At 47.2% G+C, this 8,717-nt stretch overlaps 1 non-coding gene and 1 pseudogene across 1 annotated transcript; both read left to right on the top strand.

Moving 5' to 3' along the window:
- Nucleotides 1-4,535: 4,535 nt before the first annotated feature.
- On the top strand, nucleotides 4,536-4,608 carry trnar-acg (transfer RNA arginine (anticodon ACG)). Its single transcript has one exon. It is a non-coding gene; the product is annotated as a tRNA-Arg (tRNA).
- A 2,571-nt stretch (nucleotides 4,609-7,179) lies between these two features.
- On the top strand, nucleotides 7,180-8,425 carry LOC129834133 (ferredoxin-fold anticodon-binding domain-containing protein 1-like; annotated as a pseudogene).
- Nucleotides 8,426-8,717: the final 292 nt, after the last annotated feature.

The raw sequence follows: 8,717 nt of genomic DNA, 5'->3' as shown, positions 1-8,717 counted from the left end.
CCTTTGCATTAGCGTAGCCTCTTCTGTAGCCTGTCAACTATGTGTCTGTCTATCCCTGTTCTCTCCTCTCTGCACAGACCATACAAACGCTTCACACCGCGTGGCCGCGGCCACCCTAACCTGGTGGTCCCAGCCCGCACGACCCACGTGGAGTTCCAGGTCTCCGGTAGCCTCTGGAACTGCCGATCTGCGGCCAACAAGGCAGAGCTCATCTCAGCCTATGCGTCCCTCCAGTCCCTCGACTTCTTGGCACTGACGGAAACATGGCTCACCACAGATAACACTGCTACTCCTACTGCTCTCTCTTCGTCTGCCCACGTGTTCTCGCACACCCCGAGAGCTTCTGGTCAGCGGGGTGGTGGCACCGGCATCCTCATCTCTCCCAAGTGGTCATTCTCTCTTTCTCCCCTTACCCATCTGTCTATCGCCTCCTTTGAATTCCATGCTGTCACAGTTACCAGCCCTTTCAAGCTTAACATCCTTATCATTTATCGCCCTCCAGGTTCCCTCGGAGAGTTCATCAATGAGCTTGATGCCTTGATAAGCTCCTTTCCTGAGGACGGCTCACCTCTCACAGTTCTGGGTGACTTTAACCTCCCCACGTCTACCTTTGACTCATTCCTCTCTGCCTCCTTTCCACTCCTCTCCTCTTTTGACCTCACCCTCTCACCTTCCCCCCCTACTCACAAGGCAGGCAACACGCCTGACCTCATCTTTACTAGATGCTGTTCTTCCACTAACCTCATTGCAACTCCCCTCCAAGTCTCCGACCACTACCTTGTATCCTTTTCCCTCTCGCTCTCATCCAACACTTCCCACACTGCCCCTACTCGGATGGTATCGCGCCGTCCCAACCTTCGCTCTCTCTCCCCCGCTACTCTCTCCTCTTCCATCCTATCATCTCTTCCCTCTGCCCAAACCTTCTCCAACCTATCTCCTGATTCTGCCTCCTCAACCCTCCTCTCCTCCCTTTCTGCATCCTTTGACTCTCTATGTCCCCTATCCTCCAGGCCGGCTCGGTCCTCCCCTCCCGCTCCGTGGCTCGACGACTCATTGCGAGCTCACAGAACAGGGCTCCGGGCAGCCGAGCGGAAATGGAGGAAAACTCGCCTCCCTGCGGACCTGGCATCCTTTCACTCCCTCCTCTCTACATTTTCCTCTTCCGTCTCTGCTGCTAAAGCCACTTTCTACCACTCTAAATTCCAAGCATCTGCCTCTAACCCTAGGAAGCTCTTTGCCACCTTCTCCTCCCTCCTGAATCCTCCTCCCCCTCCCCCCCCCTCCTCCCTCTCTGCAGACGACTTCGTCAACCATTTCGAAAAGAAGGTCGACGACATCCGATCCTCGTTTGCTAAGTCAAACGACACCGCTGGTTCTGCTCACACTGCCCTACCCTGTGCTCTGACCTCTTTCTCCCCTCTCTCTCCAGATGAAATCTCGCGTCTTGTGACGGCCGGCCGCCCAACAACCTGCCACCTTGACCCTATCCCCTCCTCTCTTCTCCAGACCATTTCCGGAGACCTTCTCCCTTACCTCACCTCGCTCATCAACTCATCCTTGACCGCTGGCTACGTCCCTTCCGTCTTCAAGAGAGCGAGAGTTGCACCCCTTCTGAAAAAACCTACACTCGATCCCTCCGATGTCAACAACTACAGACCAGTATCCCTTCTTTCTTTTCTCTCCAAAACTCTTGAACGTGCCGTCCTTGGCCAGCTCTCCTGCTATCTCTCTCAGAATGACCTTCTTGATCCAAATCAGTCAGGTTTCAAGACTAGTCACTCAACTGAGACTGCTCTTCTCTGTATCACGGAGGCGCTCCGCACTGCTAAAGCTAACTCTCTCTCCTCTGCTCTCATCCTTCTAGACCTATCGGCTGCCTTCGATACTGTGAACCATCAGATCCTCCTCTCCACCCTCTCCGAGTTGGGCATCTCCGGCGCGGCCCACGCTTGGATTGCGTCCTACCTGACAGGTCGCTCCTACCAGGTGGCGTGGCGAGAATCTGTCTCCTCACCACGCGCTCTCACCACTGGTGTCCCCCAGGGCTCTGTTCTAGGCCCTCTCCTATTCTCGCTATACACCAAGTCACTTGGCTCTGTCATAACCTCACATGGTCTCTCCTATCATTGCTATGCAGACGACACACAATTAATCTTCTCCTTTCCCCCTTCTAATGACCAGGTGGCGAATCGCATCTCTGCATGTCTGGCAGACATATCAGTGTGGATGACGGATCACCACCTCAAGCTGAACCTCGGCAAGACGGAGCTGCTCTTCCTCCCGGGGAAGGACTGCCCGTTCCATGATCTCGCCATCACGGTTGACAACTCCATTGTGTCCTCCTCCCAGAGCGCTAAGAACCTTGGCGTGATCCTGGACAACACCCTTTCGTTCTCAACTAACATCAAGGCGGTGGCCCGTTCCTGTAGGTTCATGCTCTACAACACAGGTGTCAAACTCATTCCACGGAGGGCCGAGTGTCTGCGGGTTTTCGCTCCACCCTTGTACTTGATTGATGAATTAACATCACTAATTAGTTAGGAACTCCCCACACCTGGTTGTCTAGGGCTTTATTGAAAGGAAAGACCAAAAACCTGCAGACACAAGGCCCTCCGTGGAATGAGTTTGACACCCCTGCTCTACAACATCCGCAGAGTACGACCCTGCCTCACACAGGAAGCGGCGCAGGTCCTAATCCAGGCACTTGTCATCTCCCGTCTGGATTACTGCAACTCGCTGTTGGCTGGGCTCCCTGCCTGTGCCATTAAACCCCTACAACTCATCCAGAACGCCGCAGCCCGTCTGGTGTTCAACCTTCCCAAGTTCTCTCACGTCACCCCGCTCCTCCGCTCTCTCCACTGGCTTCCAGTTGAAGCTCGCATCCGCTACAAGACCATGGTGCTTGCCTACGGAGCTGTGAGGGGAACGGCACCTCAGTACCTTCAGGCTCTGATCAGGCCCTACACCCAAACAAGGGCACTGCGTTCATCCACCTCTGGCCTGCTCGCCTCCCTACCACTGAGGAAGTACAGTTCCCGCTCAGCCCAGTCAAAACTGTTCGCTGCTCTGGCACCCCAATGGTGGAACAAACTCCCTCACGACGCCAGGACAGCGGAGTCAATCACCACCTTCCGGAGACACCTGAAACCCCACCTCTTCAAGGAATACCTAGGATAGGATAAAGCAATCCTTCTGCCCCCCCCCCCCCCTTAAAAGATTTAGATGCACTATTGTAAAGTGGCTGTTCCACTGGATGTCATAAGGTGAATGCACCAATTTGTAAGTCGCTCTGGATAAGAGCGTCTGCTAAATGACTTAAATGTAAATGTAAATGTAATACATAATTACGTCACTTTTGTTTTGAGCCGACTTCGACGTGGGCTTTGAACGGGGCTCACGCCCGGGAAGCAGTTCGATTCCAAATTTCACCCGGTGGCAAACACCCCTAACCGGGCGCGTGGCCCAGATTATTCGAATCACCTCAATGTCCGCAAATTTGATGCGTCTAATAACCACAATCCTTCACTCATGCTGCCAAACATACCCTTGTAAAACTGACCATCCTACCAATCCTCGACTTCGGTGATGTCATTTACAAAATAGCCTCCAAAACCCTACTCAATAAATTGGATGCAGTCTATCACAGTGCCATCCGTTTTGTCACCAAAGCCCCATATACTACCCACCACTGCGACCTGTACGCTCTCGTTGGCTGGCCCTCGCTTTACACTCGTCGCCAAACCCACTGGCTCCAGGTCATCTACAAGACCCTGCTAGGTAAAGTCCCCCCTTATCTCAGCTCGCTGGTCACCATAGCAACGCCCACCCGTAGCACGCGCTCCAGCAGGTATATCTCTCTGGTCACCCCCAAAACCAATTCTTCCTTTGGCCGCCTCTCCTTCCAGTTCTCTGCTGCCAATGACTGGAACGAACTACAAAAATCTCTGAAACTGGAAACACTTATCTCCCTCACTAGCTTTAAGCACCAGCTGTCAGAGCAGCTCATAGATTACTGCACCTGTACATAGCCCATCTATAATTTAGCCCAAACAACTACCTCTTTACCTACTGTATTTATTTATTTTGCTCCTTTGCACCCCATTATTTCTATCTCTACTTTGCACCTTCATTCACTGCAAACCAACCATTCAAGTGTTATTTTTTACTTATTATATTGTATTTACTTCGCCACCATGGCCTTTTTTTATTTTTATTTATTTATATATATCTTGTTTGCCTTCACCTCCCTTATCTCACCTCACTTGCTCATATTGTATATAGACTTATTTTTCACTGTATTATTGACTGTATGTTTGTTTTACTCCATGTGTAACTATGTGTTGTTGTATGTGTCGAACTGCTTTGCTTTATCTTGGCCAGGTCGCAATTGTAAATGAGAACGTGTTCTCAATTTGCCTACCTGGTTAAATATAGGTGAAATAAAAAATAAATAAAAAATAACCAATAATTTTGCCGTCCACTACCAAGTATTTAGAATTGAAAAATTATAGCAGAGTTATGGTGCAATTAGTATCGGGCTTGTGGCGCAATGGATAACGCGTCTGACTACGGATCAGAAGATTCTAGGTTCGACTCCTGGCAAGTTCGTCCGTTTTGAGTGAGATTTGAAAATCAGCGACACTTTGTCAACGTGTGCTATATGCAACATCAACAGTTCGGATTAGGCGGAATCAATGTCCTAAACTGTAATTTGCTTTAAAAAACCATCATCACAAGGTGAGAAGAAAAGTTTATCCACTATAGGTAACTTTCACAATTCAGACACTAGAGGGCGTCAATGGCCTTTGAAATAGTACTTTTTGGAAGTACTGTACTGTAGGCCTCAAACAGTACTGTAGGGCTCTTTTATAAGGACATTTAGGGGTGGGGGTGAGGAAATACAGTATTTTCATCCCCCTCCAGAAGTGTAGTGGCTATGACAGTAGGGAGGAACAAGAATGTGACTCTCTACTCTTAGTGTAGATGCACGTGAAACATTCATAAGGCGATATACAGCAGAATGGGATCAAAATGTACAGTGGGTTGGCAGGGAGAGTGTTCCTCTGTGATGCACACACACATTAATTATTGATATCTCCCTCTCCATTTATAGTCCTATTTCATTCAGAGGTATGAGCTGTTTCCATGTACTTCCATTACTGCTACCCTATTACTGCTACTGCTATTACTGCTATTACTGCTACATGGGGAAGTTCTACATTGTACATGGGCAGAGTGTAAAATTATGGAAATTATGTAAAAATGTACCACTAGCCACTTTAAACAATGCCACTTAATATAATGTTTACATACCCTACATTACTCATCTCATATGTATATGTATATACTGTACTCTATATCATCTACTGCATCTTGCCATCCTTATGTAATACATGTATCACTAGCCACTTTAAACTATGCCACTTTATGTTTACATACCCTACATTACTCATCTCATATGTATATACTGTACTCTATACCATCTACTGCATCTTGCCTATGCCGTTCTGTACCATCACTCATTCATATATCTTTATGTACATATTCTTTATCCCTTTACACTTGTGTGTATAAGGTAGTAGTTGTGGAATTGTTAGGTTAGATTACTTGTTGGTTATTACTGCATTGTCGGAACTAGAAGCGCAAGCATTTCGCTACACTCGCAGTAACATCTACTAACCATGTGTATGTGACAAATACAATTTGATTTGATTTGAGTTAGAGCTGACTGGATGCTGTCTCTGGTGAAAGTCTACAGACCCCATGCACAGTCTTCACATTTAACTGACTTTAAATTCAATCTAAAAAGGGATTCAATTAGAAAGAGCTACACAATCTAATTCTAGAAAATCTTCTAAATTAGTAAAACAAAATTAAGATGCATCAATTGTCTTCACACCCCAGAGTTATTACTTGGTTGAAGCACCTTTGACAGCCGCTACAGCTGTGAATCATTTTTAATAAGATTCTACCAACCTTGCACAGCTCCTATGGCATCATATAGTTATCTTGTCAAAATTGCTCAAGCTCAGTAAATTAGGATGGGAATCATTGATGGGCAGAAATATTCAAACCTTGTCTCTGATTTTCAAGCAGATTTAAGTCAAGGTTGAGACTGGACCATTCAGGAACACTCAATATATATTTGGCAGCATCAGGTTATGGGTATGTTTGTCACCTGCAGGGACTGGGGAGTTTGTCAGGATCAAAAGACATGAAAGCAGCAAAGCCCAGATAAAAACTTAGCGGAAACCCTGCGTCAGTTTTCTGAATATGAATATATATGTTAATGCCAAAGACATACCAGAATGGCTTTTCCAGAGGTGTTGAGCGTTCCTTGTCCAGTCCACGTTCTAACTTAAATTTGCTTGAAAATCAGAGACAAAGTTTAAATATTACTGTCCATCAATGATTCGCAACCAAATTTACTAAGTTTGAGCAATTTTGTCAAAAACAATGGATGTATGTTGCCCTAAGAGTTGTGCAAAGTTGGTAGAATCTTATTCAAAATTATTAACAGCTGTAATGGCTGCCAAAGGTGCTTCCACCAAGTAAACTCTGGGATGTGAAGACATACACAATCAAGACATCTTCATTTTTTATATTTTTTATTAATTTGGAAAATGTTCTTTAATATTCTTTCACTTTGAAAATGTGGAGTAGGTCTGTATGAAAGAAATCTAATGTAATCACTTTTTAGATGTAATTTTAAGGCAGCAAAATTTGAAGATTTTTCAAGGGGTGTGTAGATATTCACTTGACACTGCATGTAGAGACTTGAACACTTTAGCCCCAGTGTACTGTCTGCATGAAAACTCAGCTCATATCAGGGCCACAGCTACAATACTTAAAGACGCACTCCAGATATTTTTGAACTTTTCCTGTTGAAAAACAATATCCCACGTATAAATACAGTAATCACTTAAGGGTAAAAAAAAAAGATGTTTTAAGCAAAATAGTGTTTTCTAGAAAAAACTGCAAACTTTAAGGAGCAGGCCATTCAAGGAGTTGGTCTGATGGTGCCCTCTGGTGTCATCGGCCTCCCCCTTACTCGAGGAAACAATAGAGGAGTAATAGAGAACAAAATACGAAAGGCCCACACGTCAACTTTTGCCATGTCATGAGGATACTTGGACCACATATTAAGATGTGCCTTTTGTTAAGTAAATCAGGTGATAAATGAAGCGCATTCTGGGAGGACACACACTGACCTACCACATACCTGCTGAACTATCACATTACATACATAGGTATTTTCTCTCCTCTAGTTCTAATCATCAAGTCAGGTTGGTTCAGGACTTTCTGGCTCAGGCCCTGGAGAGGGAGTGGCCTTTCTCCATGGTTGCAGAGTCCCTCCCCCTGGTCATACACTCCTCCCCCCAGAGACTAAATGCCTTTTGCCCTGAGATACAAGACAAACACACACATTGCTACTGGCTACACCCCACACACACACACCACCACACACACACCCTCGGATAATCACGAACACATAGACACTAGTGGACTTACTGGCAGACACACACTAACCTACGACTCAGAGGATGAGGGAAGGGAGAGAGACTGTAGCAGCAGTGGTAAGGAGTGTGTAGGGGAGGGAGAGGTCAGTGTGTGTGAAGGTGAGGGAGAGGAGTTTGTAGGTGTTGATGGATACGTTCTGCGTCCTTCTCTACTGCCTCAGATGGAGATACTGAGAGAGGAGAGAGAAGAGAGAGAATACAGAGGGAGGAGGTTCTGCATGGTGTGAGCAGCGTAGTCTTTCAGAGAGTTCACATCAGTCCCTGGTCCCCACCTGCCTTCTACCAGCTCCTCCTCTGGGAAGCATGGCTCAAAGCCTCTCAGTCAATCCCTGAACTGGGGTGGAGTCTGGAGCATCTGCTGACCCCCTACAGGCTTTCCCTGGCTGAGGAGCAGGGGTCTCTGTGGCTGGTGGCCGAGCCAATGGGACAGCTTGACTGGCTGTGGGCTGATGACCTCACTGATGACGTCAGTGTGTGTCTGAACCTTGACCTCCTGGCGTCACTGGTCTACTCCCTGCCTGACTGGCGCCTGCTCTGGTCACCTGACCCCCGCTTCCTCAACCACTTCCTGCCCAATGCCAGAGCAACCGTTCCATCCCTTCTCCCTGTTTCCACAGAGCTTCGTTTATGAAATCAGCTTCTGGGTGGGGCCAGACTGGCAGGAGGCAGAGTTTCATGCTCTAATCAGAGAGGCCAGTAGAGAGACGGTAGAGAATGTTACACTTATAGACACCTACACACCCTGCACACAGACCAACACACACCCTGACATAACACACACCAGCTACTGTTACAGACTCACCTACTGCTCACACACACATGCCCTCTCACACACACACGCACTCAAACTCCATACATACCTGCAAAGCCTGCTGTCCACACGCATGCATCTCACCGTCAGGTAGTGTCTGTCTATGTGTGTGATAGAGATGAGTGCAGTTTGTAATATGCTGTAGCAACACTTTCCAGACACTGAAGCTTGTGGTTGGTGTCAGGATGGTGTTGGTGTCAGGATGGTGTTTGTGTCAGGTTGGTGTTGGTGTCAGGATGGTGTTGGTGTCAGGATGTTGTTTGTATCAGGATAGGGTTGGTGTCATGATGGTGTTTGTGTCAGGTTGGTGTTGGTGTCAGGATGGTGTTGGTGTCAGGATGGTGTTGATGTCAGGATAGGGTTGGTGTCATGATGGTGTTGGTGTC

Source organism: Salvelinus fontinalis, chromosome 35 (genome assembly GCF_029448725.1).
Source record: "Salvelinus fontinalis isolate EN_2023a chromosome 35, ASM2944872v1, whole genome shotgun sequence".
Lineage (NCBI taxonomy): Eukaryota > Metazoa > Chordata > Actinopteri > Salmoniformes > Salmonidae > Salvelinus > Salvelinus fontinalis.
Note: the sequence above shows the minus strand (reverse complement) of the source record. Positions and strands in the feature narration are given on the sequence as shown.